Here is a 23,173-nt window from a genome sequence, read left to right on the forward strand (position 1 = left end):
TGACACAGACCTTTCTGACAAGTATTCTAAATAATAGATTCTAGTTCTAGCCATTACCAAGAAAGGTGAATAGTTATAACTTGATTTCAAAGCAATTTACTGTTGCACCATATAGAGTTTGTTGTATAAAGGGAAATCATAAGATACACAGACTGCATAAAATAGAACATGTGTCTTATATTTCATCATAGATTTTGTTGTGTTTTAGATATTTGTTTTTTCTTATAAAGTACAAACTTAGGGGGCTTAAGCAACTCTTGTTGTTAGACGGATATTAACAATTTATTTTTAATATGGAAAATAAACATATCTATATAGAATAATTTTTGTCCATTTTAATGAAGTGGCATTGTGTAATGGAAAGGCCATGAGCTCTGGAATCAGTCAGAGCTCAGTTCAAATCTCTGTTCTGCAACATACTAGTTGATTAATTTAGGCCCAGTTAGTATTTGCACTTCATTTATTATCATGAGGTTATAGTGAGGATTAAATGGAATAATATAAAAGTAATTTTAATATAGTAAACATTCAAATATCAGCAATTTCAAATGTTTTATTAGGAACATGCTATATTTAATAGTTAATAAATCAAAATACATTTTAATCTTGCTTTATCCCTAAATTTTACTTGAATATCTTTTCTTTACCTGACCTTGCCACTTTGACTAGCTGTTATTTCCCTAGCTAAAAGAAATGAATTAACCATATCTCTGGTTTTGCACAATTGATATTTCATCTTCACCTCTCTTAAACCTTTTTAAGGTGACATTTCTGCAAAAGAATTAGAGAATACTTGAGCTGTGGGAGACTTAAAACCACATGTACTTCATTTATCTTTCATCTGACAATTGTTATGAGACAGAAAATGTGTATGTCTGTACTTAAAAAAATAGAAAAATTACAATTGAATTTTAAAAATACATGCAAATTGTATTTCTAACTTCATATATATGATGTATATATCAAGTTAGAAATACAATATATATATCATATATATGACTATATATGATATATATAGTCATATATGGTATATATATAGTCATATATATCACACTGTCATCATATATCATATATATATATATATACTGTCAAGATGATGTCATGTCACCTTAGATCATAAAGTGATTGAGAACAGGAATCATGTCATGAGGGGAAATCATATAGGACCATAGTGATCAGTGATTAAAAACTGCAAACAAAGAACTATCCTGTGCTGAAAAACACCAGGCAACATGTAGTATTTCAGGAATTTCAGCAGTTGCTCAATGTGAAGCTTGCTCTCTGAGGATTTTATTATTCCATTTCTCTCAAACAATCACAAATTTACCCAAGAGAATGGATATTAGTAGTTGCTGAAATGCTTTATTCTTTCTGTTTGTTTTACAGAAGAGAAAATAAAAAATGAAGCCTGTATGATAACAGGTGGGAAAACAAGAAATTGATGGTAATTGTCAAGTCACCAAATGCCATTTATTAGAAGAGATTATTGAACATCATTAAACAATAAGGAAATGAATTCTCTGGAGATTAATTAGCACTTGACAATTCACTTAAGGCTTTTTATGCCCACATTATTTTTTGAATATTTTAATATTTTCCAGAAACTTTAAAAAATAAAAATAAATACATAAAATTTCACTGGCCAAATAAAAACATTATTTATGTGACACATTTGTAACAGGAACTCAGATTCCTTCTTCAAAATTTGCACACAGAACTACAACTGAACTCAAAAAATCTGTAACAGATTGAGAGCAGATTGTTGACTATCACATTTTTGGAAGACTGGTTGCTTACTAGTAGACCAAGCCTATCTACTTAAAGTAGTTGAGGCTAAAATGAAAATACTGCAATTAAAAACATTTTAAAAATATAGTCCTGGAACACTATCATCATGAAACTCTTCTAGCTTCTGGAAGAGATTCTAAACTATTTAGAGAACAAAGAAGCAACATCATAGTTGCTTGACAGGAGAGGCAGTACTTTAGGACTAAACTGATAAGAGAGAAAATGCAATTTAACAGATAAAATGACATACATTGGTAACAATGCCTGACTCTGAGTGTAACAAATACTTTGAAATAATATCTTCAAAAATTGAAACAATAACCAGAAAAAATCATTTTATAAACTGCTGTGAAACAAAAAGCTTCTTATATTGTCCTCTTGCTTCCAAAGAGAAATAGCCATAAATGTTTCTTAAAATAGTGGGAGGTAGGTTATACTGGACTGATGCCGAATGTCAGAAAATTTATGCACCCAGCTAATGAAAGAAAACATAAAACAGCAAGTCAGTAAGAAAATGTGACTCTAACTTTCAAGAAATGGAAAAGCAAAACATCATGTTGACTGAACATGTTATACTTGAAAAACATTAAACCATCATTCACACAAATGAAATACTTTGTGTTTATTTGAATTATATAAGTGTAACCACCCAGTGGGTTCACCTTGCCTGCTGCCTAGACAGAGCCGATTTATCAAGACAGCAGAATCGCAATAGAGAAAGAGTAATTCACGCAGAGCCGGCTGTGCGGGAGATGAGAGTTTTATTATTACTCAAATCAGTCTCTCCGAGCATTGGATCAGAGTTTTTAAGGACAGCTTGGTGGGTTGGGGGAAGCCAGCAAACCAGGAGTGCTGATTGGTTTGGTAGGCGATTAAATCATGGGGAATTGATGCTGTCCTCTTGTGCTGAGTCAGTTCCTGGGTGGGGGCCACAAGATCAGATGAGCCAGTTAATCGATCTGGGTGATGCCAGTTGATCTATCAAGTGCGGAGTCTGCAAAATAACTCAAGCACTGATTTAGAAGCAGTTTAGGGAGGGTCAGAATCTTGTACCCTCTAGCTGTATGACCCCTAAACAATAATTTCTAACCTTATGGCTAATTTGTTAGTCCTACAAAAGCATTCTAGTTCCCAGGCAAGAAGGAGGTTTGTTTTGGAAAAGGACTGTTACCATCTTTGTTTTATACTATGAACTATAAACTAAGTTTCTCCCAAAGTTACTTCAGCTTACACGCAGGAATGAAAAAGGACAGCTTAAAGTTTAGAAAGCAAGATGGAGCCAGCTAGGTTAGATCTTTTTCACTGGCTCAGTCATAATTTTGCAAAGGCAGTTTCATAAGCATGTGGGCCCTGGAGACAGCTCTTCTACTTCCTAGCCTTGTGACTTCAGCAAGTTATTTAATTTCCATGCCTTACTCATATGTAGCATGGAGGTAGTTAGATTGTCTATTACATAAAGGTGGATCTGAGATTTAATTGAAATAAAATAGATGAAACACTTAGAAAATATACTCATCAAAAAATAAGCACTTAACAAATTTAGCCATAATTTTATATAAATATGAATATGTATATTTTTTCCTCACCAGTCGGTTAAAAAAGAACAAGGACTAAGCTTATCAAATAGCGTTTTCAAATAATTGGCTGTCTCAAGTAAGTTTGCTTCTAACTGATTCCATGGGTTTAATTGGAGTGGAGCAATCCCAGACAGCCTACAGTAACTTTAGGGAAAAATGTCAACAGGTTATTACTGATATTAAAAAAGTTGAAGAGGAGTAATTTATTCCAAGAGACCCTTTGTGAGTCTGGGTTTAGCTAGAGCTAAAACTGGAAACTGTGTTTTTACTGATCACCGCTTTACCTTCTGCTTTGGGGTTTATGTATGGTAATTTTCTGGCCATTTTCAGGATATATTTCCAGGGTAGATTAGTTTAAGCTAAAGGTTAGCAACCTGGTTTTTATGTTCTGAGTGCCACATTCCAAGATTTAAAGTTGTTTGTTTATCCTGGGTTGGCTCTGGGCAAAACTGAGGATTAGACAACCCTGACTTATATCTTTAGTTTATACCTCAGATTCCTAGTTTAACATTCTTATCCTTCTGGCTTTTAATATGAGTCATTTTCTGGGAATTTCTCATTTTTAAAGGGTTATACTAGAGGTGGAAGAATATTTGTCTTTACTGTAGCTTCTGAAATGAGCGCAGTGAGGTGAGTTGCTATCACCCTTCCTCGCATCTTCAGTAGAGAATAATTTAAAAATAATTCAGTGTAAGAGGTGACAAATTGTTGCTCATCCCATGTACAGTATTCTCCCCATCTGTGCCTCTTTCTGCCCACCCACCGGAAATTAGAAAAATGTCTAAATATCTGAACCCTAAATGAATAAGAGCAGGAAGAAACCCTTGTAGACCAAAAGCCATTTTGGTGGATTGAAAGGTGCATTGAAATGTTATTAAGGGACTTTGGAAGGATTATTAGGAGGATAAAAACACAATTTTGAAAGTGTAGCAAATAGAATAAAACAGTAAAATTTCCCTGAACATGAAATATTACTTTTATTAATAATACTACAGTGCTTTAGAGGCAACAAGAATGTATTTCTCCTTCTTAGCACCTACCTCTTATTGATTTGCTGCCAACAAATGATTACAGTCTGTCGATGCAACCTTATTTAAGGTGGACAGATAAAACAAAGCAGACAAGTAATTCTCAGCCCACAAAAGGATGTAGAAACTGTCATTCACTTAGAAAACTAAACATTTAATAATCTTGAAAGTGTTATTGTATAAATTCTTGGAAAATGGCATGTTTTACATATGGAACAAAGTAAGGCACCATGAGTACCAGAAATCCAATTTAATCTTCAAGAATGTTAGTGTGATCACTTTTCCTTAAAGTTAAATGCAAATATTACTCTCACACATTCTTTTTTCTTCAGAATTATTACTTGTGCTATGAGCATGAAATGCTATGTGGAAGCTAACTTTTCTCAGAAGTACCATACTAATATCAAGTACTTTGTGAAGATGTGGATCAGTATTTGTTAGTCACATTCCTATTTTCATCTTCCTTGGTGTTTCTAGCACTGGAAATAACCATGAATGGAATTGACCTTACATTTGTTTCACTGTCATTTTTTGTCTTTTTTGAAGAGCATTAGGTATGGCAAATACTGTTGTTTGTGTAAAAATATGCCAGCTAAACTTAGGATTGCATCAGAAGCAAATAAATTAAAATTGCAATATACTATGTTTGCTTTACTTTTCATAGGCAGACTATGTTATGTTTCCATTTACGTAGGGAGTGTGTAATAGTAAGGTTAAGAAGCAGTCTCTGGAAACTGACTACCTAAATTCAAATCCTAGCTTCCCTTTTTAGCCTTATGGCTCTGAGAAAGTTACAGAATCACTCTAGGCCTTAGATTCCTCAACTGTAAAAGGAGAGTGGTAATAATCTTTCGAGAGTGGTAATCTGTAAAACAGATTCTTCTGCCAGCTATTGTGAGAATTACATGCAGATAATACAAACAGCTTAACACAGAGCCTGGTACATAGTAAGCTCAAAGTAAATGTTAGGTTTTTTGTTTGTTTGTTTGTTTGTGTTTTATTTCTACTACTGCTACTATTGCCACGACTTCTGCTGCTGCTGCTACTGTGACTACTACTACAAATACCAAAACTATTATAGTATAATAGAACAAATATATGGATGCTCCTAGTACTACTACCAAGAGTATCCAATACCACCATTATTGCTAAAATGAGAACTGAGCGGTTCCTGTCATTCTTCTTTTTCTGAGGCTTACATCTTCCCACTTCACCCTGACTTAGAAGGAGTAAAAATTACCACTGCCTTCAACACTATTGTTTCAACTTCCCATCCTAACACATACATGTATGCACCTTGATAATGTCTGCATGAGTGCTGTTGAAGTACTGACTGTATCTTGGGGAATGCTGACCCCAGCAGGAAAATACATACTGTCTGTGTCTTTTCTTCAAATCCTGCCCCAGGCTGAGTGACATATGGTGCCCCCAAACCAACCCTGCGATAAGACTTTATTGTTGGCTGCAGCTAAACCCTCTTCTCAGTCCAACCCGTACATTGAAAAAATGCCATTCATAATGAGGTGATATACACATATGTAGCACCTTTTTCATCCTGAAAGCATAACGGCTTCATTGCTAGTTAAATTGAGCTGTCTTTTTAATCTCACATTTTATAGGCTGAATAGGAATTCAGTTTATAGTTTATAATCTTTTCTTGACATTTACATTCTATTTCCCTCCTCCTTCACAAATGAACAGAGTCATTGCAGATTTTTCCTGGGAGACTATGAAACTTACTCTAGCAATACTGAGAGGCACATTAGAAAAAATACTTAGGATTTTACGAATGAATAATAAGGCAGTCCAGGGTATGCTTTATTATCCATTAACATGTGTTTAGGTTGGCCATTTATAGTAAAACCACCAGCTGAATGTCATACAAGTTCATAGAAGGCTGTATCTAGTTTATTCTGAGCCACTGGAAACTCTAAGCAGGATTGTAAAATGTTCTTTTTTCCTAAATACCGTTTAAAATAAAATCGGACAAAAAAATCTACTTTGTGTCTATATGCTATTATAGCTGACAGATAAGAAAAATGCCAGGGATAATTGAGGAGGTTTCTGTATAAAATGTTAACACCTAACAAGAGCAAGCTTTCAACATAAAGGCAAAGATTTCTATAGATTTATGTATAGGTTTATGTGAAAACTTAGGAGATAAAACAGATCCTGTTTCTAATGCCATTTTATTTCTAAACGGTAATGTGTAGATATTCACTGCCTGTGGCGTAAGGAGAGAAGAGGAAGAAATACCTATCATAATATAGTCCAGGGGTGCCTGCAACTTCATAAACCTGGCATTACAATTTAGCTTAATGCTGTGCCTAGATATGGTGGGGGGGTGGGGAGGGAGAGGTGAGCTGAGTACAGGCTGTACGAGGCCATGGTATTTTTTCCCTTTGGACTGGAGCCATATTAAATTATATTTTTGCAATTCTATTAAATTAGAAGGGTAGAGTCATTGGTGCATCAGAATATTCTCAATCCTTTTGGTTTGGAGACCTACATGGAATCAGCAGTAAGCAAAAATGAAAGGTCAGAATCCTGTCAATATTTGACTGGCTGAAACAAGACATACACCTAAGCTGACTAAATGTAACTTGATCAAAAGTGTGATGGCTGACTTGTCTGTTTAGCCCAAATTGTAATTTGGTCCCAAATTACAATTGTCACTAGCACTGAGTTCTGGTCATTTCAATACAGAATAAGGGTGATTGGAAATGTTATGTGTAGGCATTTGTTGGAACAACTTAAATGTTCAGAAATAGAGGAGTACTTAAAACAAACTACTAAAAATAATAATATAAACACAACAATATTTGGCTTTGGAAGGTTTTGTTCCAAAGTGTTAGCAATAGTTTTCTCCAGATGGACAGGACTGTGGGTGTTATGTTCTTCCATTGCATATTTGTATTTTTCTCTGAGAGAGCCCTCTGCTTTCCTCTACTTTTGTAGTAACAAAAAAGAGAATTAAAAGAGCTAAGGAGACCAAATGAATTTTTTTAAAAGGAAATGTAAAAATCTGGAATTTTGGGTGAATTTAGCTTATATTTGTTTTAAGACAGTTATACCTGTTAGAATAGTTTGACTATGTTTTCATTTTCTGGCACCATGCCAAATATTTAAATTGAATTAAAATGTTTTGAAAAATAGACACAAATTCTTAATCATCCACAAAGGGCTTCAGGACTATTCCTATGGCATTCCAAATGGACACATACTCAAAGAAAGAAAATATGTAATTTTACTCCACCCAAATAAAATTTTGGCTAAATTGTCTTTTGGACAGCTTACTTCAGTTCAAATTTTGTGTAAAGATTTCTATTTTCAGTCCACCCGTCAAGGGACCTTGCTTGATTTTTCTGGTCTTTAAGTAAATCATGTGATAAACATTCTCAATAAAATGTGCAAAACGTGATGCATATTGAAAGGAGAGAAAAAAGGAGTAGTGTATACTTCAAGTAGTATATAACTCATGACTAGGAGTGAGATCTGTGGGACAATGATTTAACTGGTGCCCTTCAAATTATATTGGTACATAACCAAATACTTCTATCTGGTTAAGGCCAGATTTTGAGATCATAGAAAACTGTGAGCAATAAAAAGCTTTAACAGAGACTTGGGTCTCAGAACTCTGGACCCTGGATGGCAAGAGAAAAAATCACTTTTCTTCCAAGCTTTGAAATATCTGGAAGTCTGAAAATCAACACAGGTCACATTACGTAGCTTTTAGTTCACTAGCTTGGGTCATCTTAGTGGTATTTATAAGACTGAAGAGAAATGCTACCTTTCGTTTGTGGAGATTGCTTTTGCAGAATATTCCATATTCCAGAGAATCCACATGAGACTAAAGAAGGGAATTACGCCGTTTTCATTCTTTTTTTTTTTTTTTTTTTTTTTTTTTTTTTTTTTTTGGAGATAGAGTCTCGCTCTGTCGCCCAGGATGGAGTGCAGTGACGCGATCTCGGCTCACTGCAACCTCCGCCTCCCAGATTCAAGCGATTCTCCTGCCTCAGCGTTTTCGTTCTTTAAAAAAGCCTGATAACAGAGGCAAACTCTTCCACCTCATACTCTGAGGACTCATAGCCCTTGCCTGACTCACAGTGTAGGCTGAAGCCTCCTGCTTCCTTCAAAGGCTCTGTAGATTCCTTCAGATTTCCTGTTCTGATACTGCATTGGTTCTTTTTATTTATTATTATCTTTTTCTTTGAGACGGAGTCTAGCTCTGTCGCTCAGGCTGGAGTGCAGTGGCACAATCTGGGCTGACTGCAACCTCCGCCTCCCGGGTTCACGGGATTCTCTTGGCTCAGCTTCCCGAGTAGCTGGGATTACAGGCGTGTGCCACCACACCCCGCTAATTTTTGTATTTTTTTTTTTTTTTAGTAGAGACGGGGTTCACCATGTTGATCAGGCTGGTCTCGAACTCCTGACCTCGTGATGCGCCCGCCTCGGCCTCCCAAAATGCTGGGATCACAGGCGTGAGCCACCGGGCCCGGCCTGCATCGGTTCTTGAAAAAAAGTTCACAATGTGAATCTTTACATACTATTTTGTCCTTCCAAGTGGGAAAGGTATGCTAGCAATGCTTCTAATCCCCATCTTGGGGGGGGGGGGGTGGGAAACCGGGAAAAAAATGATAACAATAAGAAGCAAAACTCAAAACACCACTAAAAAAACACAGCTATTTAAAGAAAACTCCTTGAAGGTAATTTTATGAATAAACTTTTAAAGGTTTAATTGGTTTAGGTTTTTAAATTATCACAAATCCTTAGAATTACAATCTAGTTTAATACTAATTTATTACAACACATTTATAATGCTTTTCCTTCTGTTGATTAATTACTAAGATCCTCTTCTTATTGGAAAATGTAGGCATTCTTGTGCTGACTTTCTTAATTAACAAATGTGATGTGAATTCAATCACCAGAAAGGACCCATTTATTATAGCCTATAGGGTACTGGGGGGAGCAATTTGCTTCTCCCTTGTTTTCCTGCTACCAGAGTTTTCCAGAAAGAAGCTCTTCATTGCAGCAAACATAGTCATAATCCTCTTTACTATTTTTTTTGTTTTAACAGATAAAGAAACTATTAAATAGTGAAATTTGAAATCTTCCACTTAGATGGAAACAAATGGGCCAACATTCTTTTTCAAGACCTTGAGATGGAGGTAGCTTAGTTTTAAGAGAGACAATCATAGTATCTGAAATAGCTTCTGCCATAACTCAAACTGGACATTTACAAAAGCTGAGATAGGATTTCCTTTTAAATCAATAGGCGAATAGGAGGAGGTGCCATTTACTCAAGTGGTTGACACCAATAGCTTCACAACAAATACTATATTTTAGCTACTTGAAAAGAAGGTTGGGATTGGAGGCAGAAGGGGATATAAATAAAATGCTTTTGGACTTTAATTGTAAGCCATTTATTCTCTTGGATTATTTCTTTGGCCTTTGCACGTTAACACTTGTCTTGAATTGTCAGATCCCTGCACCTCAGTTCTGTAAAGCTAGTTGACAGAATCTTGGAAAAAATTTCTAAAGATGTTGGGTAACTGAATGAGATGGTATTTGATATTTTGGCTGTAAATTTTAACTAGAATAATGGTGGATATTTGTGTGTGTGTGTGTGTGTGTGTGTGTGTGTGTGTGTGTCTGTGTGTGTGTGGTAGGGTAAGGCAAGTCAGGAGATATAAGTCTGGCAGACTTCCCTTAAAGCAAAATAATTATATCTCTAAATTGGATAATTTTTAGCTACTTTATTTTTTATTGTTTTTTTGTTAATGATTCTGATTAAGATTCGACATATATTTTTATTTCTTTTTAAAATGAGTGAATTATATTAAACCAGCCCAACATCAGTTTTTTTAAGTAAACATTAACTGACTTCACTTTAACGTATGTAAATTCAAAGTCATTTTGAAGTAATACTTTACTTAACTTACAATTCTCACGTCTTTTAAATTTTTATTGTCTCAGAAGATAATTTATCAATAACACTCATATCTTCTTTAATTTTATATATTGTCCAAGTATTCAAGTGTATTTTACTCCTAGAAACTTCATTATTTCACATTTAGATTTCTCCAGTTGTTTCACATGATGCTGTTATCCATTATAAGAGTTTGATCAGGCAGTTTAGGTGGGGCTTAGATGTTTCGGGTAGGTGGTGTGGGAGTTTTCGGATGATTTCAATCGAAGACAAATTGTACAAAAGGACCTCTTGTGTCATTCCAACACCATCTAGTGGTTAAAATATTTGCAGAAATTTTTGTTTTGTTTAAGACTGAAGACACACTGGCAAAAGGGTAAAATGTTGTGTTCTATTTATTGGAGATTGATTATCACGATGTGCTTCAGGCGGATGAGTGCCTGGCCCAGCATCAGTAGAACATGTCTTTCAAATTGTGTGTGTGTGTGTGATTCTGAAACTTAATCTTCTGAATTATTTTCTGTGATATAGCAGAGATCGCTTTGTAATAATTTAGCCATTCCTGGTTCCCTCGGTTCTTCCTAAGGAAGAAAGAGGACTGGAGTTGAAATCAGAAGACCTGGATTTTAATCACAACTTTATTCCTAACTATCTTTCTAACCTACATACGTCAACAATTATTCAGGGTCCTTATTTGTAGAAAAAGCATACAGACCTGTATTTCAGAGTTGTTTTGTTATAAAGATTAAACAGTAATATAAATTTTAAAGCACTTTATATCTGTATGGTGTTATTGTTACTGTTATTGTGAGTGAGTGCACTCAAGGAATTTATCTTCACGTTATCTTGACTTCTTTTCTACTTAACTACAGTCTAAATTCTGCCCTCACTGTTCCACCAAAACTATCCTTTGCTGAAGTATCTACTGTCTTTCATATTGACAAGTTAGGACACTTTCTTTTGGGGTCTTTTGGAGTTCCACAGGAATTTTAAGATTGATTTTTTTTGTATTTCTGTAAAAAATACCATATGTATTTTGATAGGTTTTGCATTCAACCATAGATTGCTTTCAGGTAGTATGGACGTTACAACATTTTTAATACTTCAAATCTATGAACACAGAAAATTTTTTTCGCTGATTTATGTATTCTTTTATTTCCTTAATCAATGTTATGTAGTTTTAAGTCTCAGATAATATATAACCTCTTCAGAGAAGCTTTCCCAGATCATTATATGTAAGTAAATTTCCACCTGCTTGTTTTTCCGTATCACTCTACCCTAGGTTGTTTATTTCCTTCATAGCATGTATCACTCCATCTCTCTCCTTCTCCCTCAATTATTCTTTACCTATTTTCTTCTCCACTTGTGTGATGTCTGTCTCTTGAATATAGGCCATATACATGGCTTATCCACCACTATATACTCAGTGTCTAATACAGTGTCTAGCTTCTATAAAATGTGTAATGAACATCTGTGAAATAAGCAAATAAATAATTAAATATTTAATATGATTAATATGCAATAAGGATATAAATTATGGACATACATAATAGTAGAGCCACAAAATACATATATATGTGTGTATATATCATACATATTATACATAACATGTTATGTATAATATTGTAATATTGTAATACAATATTATACATAACATATTATGTATAATATTATAATATTGTAATACAATATTATACATAACATGTTATGTATAATATGTAGATATACATTAAACTGTGGCTTTAATGTATACTTCATTTAACTAGATATGCTAGTTACCACATAGATTTGTTCATATGGAATAAACTTTTGTGTCTTGACGCCATTTTACATCATTAAATGGGCAGTGTATAATAGCACCAAAGGCATAAAGGGAATTGTATGAGATGTCACTGAGTCTTGTTGGTTTGACATCTTTGTGTTTAGAAGCATTAATTTTGACCTATCGTTCGTAGACTGAGTGAAATGAATTAAGGGAAGTAAAGATGGAAAGTAAAGTGAATTGGTTTAAAAATGGAAATAAGGAGTCAGCCTTTTAAAAGACCAGGTCATTAGCAGACCTCCTTGCAGTGGGAAGCTTTTTGCCCATGATAAGCATGGTTAAAAGGATGTGCTTCTATCACATGAAAGAATTGTATGATAATTTTTCAAATGTCAGAATGAATTTAGCAAAATCTCACAACTCAAATGTCACCTAAAAAGCAAGAATTATACAAAATTACTTACGGAAACCAAGTGAATAGGATGATCCCCTGACTGGGCAATTCAAATGCATTTACAAAAAATTGCATAGTTCCAAATTGGAAAGAAAGCTCTTGGGGCAAGATGCTCTTTTGGTGCATTTAAGAAAAAAAAATGGAGTCACAGTAAAACATTTCTGTCATTTCAGAGAATTGAAGAGCTGATTACGGGCTAGGGTGCCCTTAGTTTCTTTTTAAATTTCAAACTTAACAATGAAAGTTATTAGCTGCTTCCTTCCACATTTCTGAAACAAACTGAAAATAGCAGCTTTATAAGGACGCATTTTCTAAATGCTTTGAAAGCAGTTGGTTTTGTTGTCTATTTGCAGACATTTTTTTTTCATATAACACCTCAGGTTTTTTACCTAGACTGATAGATTTCCTCCTTAAAGCCCTTGTTCCCACATGTAAAGTCTAGGGCAAATTTCAACTCCTTCAATTAATTTTAATTCAATCATACTTTGATTTAGAAACCCAAAACAAAACAATATTTTGGACAATTTATAATTTTCCATTTTCTCTCTCTCTTCCTTTTCTCTCTTAAGCCCTTTCTTACTTTCTCTTCTCTCTGTCTACAGAAGATGAAGCAGCAAACATCACTCACCACTCATCCTTGCTGATAGTTTATTTAATGGTATTGTTAAGCATGCATTTAAAGTCTGCACAACTTGTATTCCACTTACTGTATAGCTACCTAAGTATACTCATGTATCCCTAAAATTAGGTATGAAATGAATTCAGACTATGTAGTCAGTTAATCTCTTTAATTAAGGATTTAAGAATAAATGTAAATTACATTGGGACTCTCAAAATGACATACAATGGTAGTCAAATTTCTTTAATAGTGAATTATGTTATATATAGAATGTATTACCCCTATCCTTCTCCTTGCTTTGAATTGAGAGCCTCTTCCCAAAAGAAAAGTCAGAGTCTGTGGATCAAGTCCGGTAGAAATAGCAGTTGTTTGGTAGACAGGAGCTGTTTGTACAACTTTTTCTCTCTCTCTTCTGATCTTATAAGGATAAGTGTAATTCAAATGAGCCTTTGAAACTGTGAACTAAGAGCCAGATTAGAAGATAAGTTTTACCTAGACTACGTAATTGCATGACACTGTGCTAAGATGCTTTCACATCTATTATTTCACTTTATTATTATGTTACTTAACATTGATGTATTCTATAAATATTTATTGAGCAACAACTATTTTCTGAGTAGCATGCATAGTGCTTGAAATATAGAAGTAGACAGAATAAACATTGACTTTGGTTTCTATAAGCTTATGACCTAATCAGTATAATTATTATAAAAATGTTAATGTTAAATGTAAGACTTCTGATACTTTGAATTTATCTCCTATCATTATTAATAGCAGACTAGGCAACATGCTCATTTTTGTAGATAATCAGGGAATTGGATAATCACATTTAAAAATATAGTAAAGGTGCCTCTCAGCACAAAAATTTGAGAAGACAATTTAAAATGCTATCCTCTCCCATTCCCAGAGAACACTAAAAATATAAAATATAGGATTTCTCCATATGTTAAGATGTTTTATTTTGACTTTGACTACTTTAGGAACATTTTTTGAATTTCACATATCATCTCATTTTTGAGTAGCTGTTATGATATAGTAGAAGAGCATGGATTTAGAATTAGACAATCTGAACTTGAGTCATCATTCTGTAAAACTTACTTCACTGGCATTAGAAAATTTCTTGTTTTTGGTTTTCTGATCCTCAGAATGAGGGGTGTTTAACGTTGTTTTGTGTTAGCACTGAGACTAGGTAATTTATAGACAATAGAAGTTTTTATTCAGCTTATAATTCTGACGGCAGGGAAGTCCAATAGCATGGCACTGGCATCCACTGAGGGCCTTTAGGCTGCATAATCTCATGGCAGAAGGCAGAAAAGAAAGTAAGAGTGAGAGAGATAGAGGTTCAAACTCAATTTACAAAACTTCACTCTTCTGATAGCAAACCCACTCCCACAATAATGACATTAGTTCATTCATAAGGGCAGAGCCCTCATGACCTAATCACCTCTTAATGGTTCTACCTCTTAATATCATCACAAGGGCAAATAAGTTTCAACATAACTTTTGGAGGAGACATTGAGACCATAGCAAGGGGCTTCTTAATGGGGTCAATATTGGCTTTCTGGGCAGGACAATTCTTTGTTGTTTAGCATTCCTGACCCCTGCCCACATTTAGTGGGCAGTAGTAGGCGCCATTGTGACAACACAAAAATGCCTCCCACCTAGTATTGCTCTCAGCAGCATTTCACATGAATCAGCCTCCTACCTTCTAGAAATATTATCTTTATTTGACAACCCACTTTCTTATTTTCCTCTTACCTCTCTGCTTCCTCTTTTGCTGTCTCTTTTGAAAGCTTATTCTCATTACTATATCACTAAATGTTGGAGTTCCTCAAGAATTAGCTCTAGATCCCTTCCTCTTTTCAATTTTTCCTCCCCCTGAAGACCTCACCCATATCCATACACAACTTTATTTACTGACTGTACACATATGACTTATAAATATATATCTCCAGGCCAAATATCTCCTCTGAGTTCTAGCATATATAGATAACCATTTCTTTGACATACTCACTTGTATATACCATAGGCATCTTACAGTTTTTATTTCTGAAAATGAAGTTTTGATTTTCCGTGCCAACTTGGTTCCTACCCTGAGTCTACCTCAGCTAGGTTAGTTTTACCACCTCCTACTCATTTGCTGAAATATGAAATCTTAGCATCATCTTTATACCTCTATCTCTGTCACACTGTCTTCCTCTATGTCAATTTGGTCACTAAGTCAATTTCTTCTATATCTCCTCCGCCATTATTCAGGCCCAATGTGTCACCATCTCTTACCTGGAATACTAAAATGGCCTCCTAAATATTTTTCTCATATTCATTATGGCTTATTTTCAACATATTTTAAAAACACTGCAGCTAGGGTGATCTTTTTGAAACAAATCTGATCAAGCCATTTCAGTTTTATTTTTTTGTATATTTCTGTTGGAGATAGTTGAATTTATTCATCCACATGTCATTAAAAAGTCAACAACTAAAAACAAAGGCTAAAATATGTACTTTCTTTACTGTTTACTAAGCATTAGTCTTAGTAAAAAGTAAATAAAAAAATAACATGACCTGTTAAGCTTTGTGCAGTCTAACCAGCCTATCTCTTCAGTTCTGTTAATAATATAATCCCCACGTACTCTACAACCTAGCCACAAAGGGATTTTAGTTGCTCTAATGTGTCATGCCTTCTCCTACCATAAAGCCTTACCAATCCTACTCCATCAGCCTAAAATGGTTTATTCCCCTTCATGTACTTAATGTCACTCATCCTTCAGATCTTAGCTCAAGTGTCACTTCCTTAGAGAAAACTTTACTTAAACTTCAATTTAAAATATATTGCTTTCTCATAAAATTGCTTTATTTCCTTCAGAACTCTTTTCTCAGTTTGTATTTATTTGCTTATTAATGTAATTATTTCACCAATAGCTACCTCCCCGAAACATTACACTGCACTGTAAGACTTATAAGCCTATGGACCCATTCGACTTTAGTTCCCCATTGTAACCCCAGTGCGTAATATAGAATCTGGCACGTAATACATGTTCAATAAATCTTGTGCCAAAACTTAATGAATGGCTATTAATATTGAATGTTTGCTTCTTTTGTCATCCTCCTTAAGACAAATTTAAAGTAACATACCAATAGGAGTGTAATCCCATTTTGATATATAATGAGTAATAAGGACAAAATGATGTGCCTGAGGAAATTGGAAGACATTAAAATGAAAATCCGTTATAGCACTTTGGCTCTGTGATTTAATTACTTCTGTTTTGAAACATAGTGGTAGACTTTTATCACCGATTTTATGTGACCTGGTGTTTTCATTTTATATATATGGTTTTTTTCCCACTGATCTGTGTGAGAAAAAAAATCACAGCACTTTCCTTTGGCATTAGTTTATGCTGAACAATCCCTTTGAATTTTAAGATAATTCTCATGGGTAGCGACTATCTGAGACGGGTGATGTGGGTGGTAAAGGAATTTACCCATACAGTTGTAGGTAAAGAAAGGGAGATTTATTAGAGAAAGTAGGAAAATATGTTGCAAGAAAGCAATGGGAAGACCATAAAGAAAGGAGCTGACTGCAAAGAGACAAAAGCTTGCTGGAGATTTTATAGAATGGTACTTGTGCCAGAGAGGGCTACATGCAGTAATGATAACGCCAAGGTGACAGTGAGCTAACTTGCATTTTTCTATCAGCCAAGGTGTCTGGTGATAGCTGGGTGCAGACAAATTGTGAATTATTTGTTCAGGAGGGCTGTGTGTCCTGGACCACGAAGAAAACCAGACTTACAGCTGATCTACTTTCTCTTTTTTCTGTCCTCTGCTCCCACCAGCCTGACTCCTTTTCCCTTATTAGGACTTCACAATAATGCTCTAAGTTCCATTCTGATCATTTCCAGATTAAAACACACAATACACACACACACACACACACACACACACACACACACACACCCCACACCAGGGACATATTTAAGTACTAATTTAGTAAGAAAGAGATGTGGTTTTTTGCTTTGTCATTTTGTATGGAATGACCGCCCATCCTCTCGTTCACTTACTAGATGTGAGAAGAAGAAGAGAGACCTCTCCAGCTGTTAGTGAACACATTCTCATTAGGGTAAGCTGTCTGTATATTATGTAGGTGATCTCATTGGCTAGAACTAATCCTTACCTGTTTGGTCGTACTATACTTGGGTTTTTCTCCTAATAAAAGGAGGCATAACTATGCAACTTCCAATAGGTATTTGTTATTTTGCATCCATCTGCAATTTGAAAAATTGAGAAACAAGTTTAGATCATGAGGGAGTAAGAACACCAAGAACCCGTATTCTAGCCTTTGCTCTATTACTATACAGCTTCCCATATTATCCTGGGGAAAACTTTTAACTTTTTTGTGGCTTTGATTTCCTAATCAGTAAATTAAAATGGTTGTTTACATGATCTCCAAGGGCCTATCTAGGTTGAACAGTCATGAATTATGAATGTTTTCACTTCAAATTTTTATTACAAATACTTTTGGTTTCTTTACTAATTCATAATTCTAGGTTACATTATTTCAGTAACTAAGTTTATTTTCCATTTGCTATTATAAAGCAATTGCTTATAAACTGACCTATGTGGCCAATATGTAATTGGAAATTTTTCTTGGGATATTTTAGTTCTTGGTGGAGCTTTTAATACCATCTCAGTCACTGAGGATTTATAAAGATTTCAACAGTTAAATTACAAAATATGCTCTTTGAAATAGGGTTTCAGAAGTACCCAGAATTGAAAGGAAAATGCCTTCTTTCTACATTAGAAACAAGGAGGGGCCATAGAAATTTGAAAGTAAAATTTATATCAGTTATTTTATCTTTTTATATAAATAGAATTTAAAATGTTGATTATAATATGTGGACTATTATTGAATATAACAACAAAATGTTAAACATAAACTATTAAGAGTGATTTTGACTCACTGATATTGGAAAAAAGTTGGGTATTTTAATCAAAGAATAGATGAGCACTCAAAGACTATTCTGCTTCTAACATCATTTTGGCACAGTCCATAATTTTCTGGGACACATTTTCAGTGCATATACTGGCTTTCTATTTGTAAAACATGTAAGTTTTAGTAATAATAATTTGTCTAAGACTGTGTACATATAAGCATGGCTAATGCAACTCTTTATATCCTTTTCCTCAAATATTAATATTTGATTGCTCAATTTGTAAAAAGAAATCTGTTGTTTTTATTATAATTGAATCACATCTTTAGGTTAATTAGAGGGAAATTCAGTTTTACTGTCCTATTGCTGCCATATGAAAACTGACTTTAATGATTGCATAATATATATAATATAATGCGTATATATAAATTATAAGAAATAATTTATTGAACAAATTTTTAGAACCAAATCAAACTTTATTTTTTCCAACATATTATTTTTTAAAATATCAAGCCTATAGAATTTCAAAAACAAGCTGGGCACTGTGGCTCATGCCTGTAATTCCAGCACTTTGGGAGGCTGAGATGAATGGATTACTCGAGGCCAGGAATTCGAGACCAGCATGACCAACATGGCGAAAACCCTCCTCTGTTAAAATACAAAAATTAGCCTGGCGTGGTGGTGCATGCCTGTAACACCAGCTACTCGGGAGGCTGAAGCAGGAGAGTCGCTTGAACCTGGGAGATGGAGGTTGCAGTGAGCCAAGATCGCATCACTGCACTCCAGCCTGGGTAACAGAGCGAGAGTCTTGTATATATGTATATATTATTGTCATTTGCTGAATTATTTGAGACTGAATTGCAGATATCCTGACTATTCACCCCTTAATATTTCTTAATCCATTAATATTTTCTAAAAAAAAGGCCATTCTAGTACATAATCACAATCTATCAAATGCACAAAGGTTAAATTGATAAAATGGTGTTAGCTAACATATTTTCATATTTTAAATTTTGCCAAATGTCCCCCAATTTTTAATAGTATTTTTCTCCTTATCCATGATCATGCAGTACATCCAGTTGTCATATTTTTAAATTACCTTTAATATAAAACTATTTTTCAGTTTTCATTGCCTTTTATGACACTGGCATTTTTGAAGAGTACATGCAAGTTGTTTTGGAGAAAATAACTCAAGTTGGATTTATTGATTGTTTCTTCATGAGTAGGTAAGTTATGCATCTTTTGTGATGTTATAACACATTAAAGTTTTAATGTTAATATTTGAAGCCCTTTGTCAATTTTTCCCTTTTCCCCACCCTTGGCCCGTATCTATCCAACCTTCTTTTGCATAAATCTCTTCTAAATTCCTTATTTTCTACCATACATTTTACTCATGCTCTTCATATTACACAAAATGACTTATTTTTACCATACATAACCCCATTTCATCAGGGCCTGCCTCACAGTGCACATTTTAATATTAGCCTTCTCTTACTCTACCTTTTCCTGCTTCTTTGCTAAATTTGCCTTTTCTTGTTGCACTTGTACATATACACGTGCCAAGTTTGAACTTGGTCTGTATCTACTTTTTGTCTTGCCTCTCCAGTTTGGTTCAAAGACAGAGAGCATGCCGTTTAATTGTTTTGTTTCTTCCATGGTACCAAGCCCAGATCTTCAGTAGATGAATAAATCCATCACATGATTCTGATTAATATGTACATTTGTAATTTTATATTTATCTATTTACTTTTGAGAAAGGGTCTGTTGCCCAGGCTGGAGTGCCGTGGTGCTATCACTACTCACTGCAGCCTCAAACTCCTGGGCTCATGCAATCCTCCCACCTCAGATTCCCCTGTAGCTGAGACTACAGGCATGCACCACCATTCTCAGCTAATTTTGTGAAAATTTTTTGTAGACACGGGGGTCTCATCATGTTGCCCAGGCTGGTCTCGAACTCCTGGGTTCAAGCCATCCTCCTGTCTCAGCCTTCCAAAGTGCTGGGATTATAGAAGTAAGCCACCATGCCAAGCCATTTTCAATTTTAAATAAAGCATTTCAAATGCTTATACTAGAGATACTGCAAATATCCTTACATACAGATGTAGATGCCTCTTCTTATGCCTACCCTGAAAAAAGCTTAAGATTAAAAAATAAGCAAGTCAGATGAAATCAACAATGTTGAAGATGCCGTCGATGGATCTTTTTATTTTATAGTAACTGACCAAGTTCCTCATATATGCTATATATTTAGACACATGTTTTGTTCTGTTGCAGTTCTTTGATCATTTGCTGGCTGGGATAGAAGATATATCAGGACACTGGGGACAATATTACTGGAAAGACAAGTGAGGATTTGCCAAAAGTATACCTGTGTATATGTATAGAAAAAAAATGAGTCTGTTTATTTTTCTGTATGTTTCTGTTGGCAATAGTTGAGCTTTATTCGTCCACATGACATTAAAAAGATGACAGCTAAAAACAAAGGCAGAAATCTTTCTTTTTCTTTCCCTCACCAGGAGAGACATGATTGATATAAAATCCAGACTCTAAAACTAAAACAGTGTGCCATAAAATTTCTGGCCATCCCTTTCTCTTGAGAATATTATGCACAGATACAGAGAAAGGGGGTTTACATCAAATCATATTGCTATCCTATGTAAACCTTCTAATATTTTGCCACTTAAAAATATCCAAACTTTTACCTTGGTTTAGAAAGCACTGCACCAACTGGCTATTACGCTTTCTTGCCTCATCTCATACTATTCTCCCTGTCATTTACTACACTTCAGCCATATTGGCATTCTGTCTGTTTCTTCAACACATTGAATACAGCCCATTTCTACCTTAAAGCCTTTGCATAATGTTCTCTTTGCCTGGGATGTTCTACATGATCCTTTAATGCCCAGAATTTTCTTGTCATTCAAGTTTTAGTTTAATTTTGTCTCCTCAGAGAGTTTTCCCCTCACTACTCAATCATTCTCTATATTAGTGGACTGTAATTCTCTGAAGAACACATAACTCTGATATTTTAATACTTAATCTTGCTTATTAAATAATATTTTTTATTTTTAATTTAAAAAACATTATAAAAATATATTGTTATTTTTATTGTATGTTTCTCTCCTACTAAAATATAAACTGCATGAAGTTAGAGATCTTTTTTTTTTTTTTTTTTTTCTTTTTTGAGGCGGAGTCTCGCTCTGTCGCCCAGGCTGGAGTGCAGTGGCGCGATCTCGGCTCACTGCAAGCTCCGCCTCCTGGGTTCACGCCATTCTCCTGCCTCAGCCTCCCGAGTAGCTGGGACTACAGGCGCCCGCCACCACGCCCGGCTAATTTTTAGTATTTTTAGTAGAGACGGGGTTTCACCGTGTTAGCCAGGATGGTCTCGATCTCCTGACCTCGTGATCCACCCGCCTCGGCCTCCCAAAGTGCTGGGATTACAGGCGTGAGCCACCGCGCCCGGCCTAGAGATCTTGTTTATCTTGTTAAATTACAGAGCAGGTACCTAATAAATATTTTTGAATGAATAAATGAGTGATGATAAATTATAAAAAGGGCATTTTTGTGTGCTGATACTAAATTCAGTCCTGTATTTAAATTCAAATGTTTAATTTATATTAAATTATAATTTATTTCTAAGTGCCCTGATAGCAATACATATCAAAATCTGCTGCTTCTGCCTACATTCCTGACAGGAACTGTACAAAATAAAAGATCTGGTTTTAGCAGCAAACATGAGGAACAAGTGCTAGGCTTGATAATTTGCAGGCATCCTTTCATGTCACCTTCTAGGAGAGGTGTCTTATAAGGTGAATTATAAAGTCAGAAAACCGAGAGAAATTAAGGTAATTGTCTTTCCCAAAGCAATTTTATTGTAAACTCTGATAAAGAATAGATTCCTCTACCCTAATTATGAATGCAAATAATCTAACAAAATAGACCTTTTCCAAGTGTGTGATTTTGATGCATATTTTTCATTATAAGGAAAGTATACACATCAAGAATGGGAGTATCTATAAGCATTATTTTGTCTTTCTTAAGTCAAACAGCAAAACGATTTTTAAAAATTTATCATACAGATTTTGGGCTAATGACTTCACTTTCTGTTTGAGTATGTTCCATGGGGTTTTATATGGTAAGACTTTTATTTGTGGTTAGCCACACAACCTTTGAAAACTTCATTGTTATACAACTTTGGGTTATCTCCTTTCCTTCCTCTTCCCCTTGCTCTCATTTTTCTACATAAATATGCTCCTCCCTTAAAATATAACCTCTATTAAGCCCTATAAATTTCTAGGTCCAGTGTGTTTTTTCCTCCACAGGTACAAATTGCTATGGTAATGTTCTACGCTGTTTTTTCATTTTTGTTTGTGTGTGTGTGTGTGTGTGTGTGTGTGTGTGTGTGTGTTTTCTGAGCCTAATGCTGTCACCTATTATCTTCCTAGCATATTTCAGGTTGACAGCTTGAGCTTAGAGTCTAAAAGTCATCAGATCTTTAGAGTATCAGAATATACCTTTTAATATGTAAAAATTTACAAAAGAAGTAAACCTCAATAAGGTCTTTTATATTACAGAGCATTCTTTTTTTAAAAAAAAAGAAAATATAAGTTATGGGTCATAAATCTATATTTAGTTGAACATTTTCACTCAAGTGTTATGAAGCTGTGCATTAACATGATTTCTCTTTAATTTTTTGAGTTTATTATGTAGTTTTAATTCAGGTTCCTTAAGGAAACCTTTAACAAAGGTATGCCATTTTCCCCCTATTCTTTGAAAGTAAATGTATGAAGTGCTCTCTTCTTTCATAGCTTTCTCTGAAATGTAGACCCTGCTTGGCCAATATTTCTGTCTTTGGTGCAAAGGTTTCTTCTCCATGGTCTGCTTTCTCTTCATCTGATTGGCTCTAGTGGGATAAACATAAATATTTAATTTCTTCTTAAGCACGTATTTGAAATTAAATTGGAATTTACTATGTGTATTTTCTCTCCCCACCGTAGATTAAATTTCAACGAAGTAAATTAGGAATAGGCAGCCTATGAACCAGGTCTGGGACCATCTGACTAGAATGTAAAAGTTCTAAAGATGGCAGTC

General features: G+C 34.7%; 1 long non-coding RNA gene across 1 annotated transcript in view; it reads right to left on the reverse strand.

The window, feature by feature from the left end:
• Nucleotides 1-10,785: 10,785 nt before the first annotated feature.
• Nucleotides 10,786-23,173, reverse strand: part of LOC129530149 (uncharacterized) — a 79,131-nt gene continuing 66,743 nt past the window's right edge. The window contains exons 2-3 of the long non-coding RNA XR_008675694.1: nt 17,326-17,416; nt 10,786-10,903 (exon numbers count right to left, since the gene is read on the reverse strand). This is a non-coding gene — a long non-coding RNA (uncharacterized lncRNA). The remainder of the gene's footprint in view (nt 10,904-17,325; nt 17,417-23,173) is intronic.

Source organism: Gorilla gorilla, chromosome X (assembly GCF_029281585.2).
Source record: "Gorilla gorilla gorilla isolate KB3781 chromosome X, NHGRI_mGorGor1-v2.1_pri, whole genome shotgun sequence".
Lineage (NCBI taxonomy): Eukaryota > Metazoa > Chordata > Mammalia > Primates > Hominidae > Gorilla > Gorilla gorilla.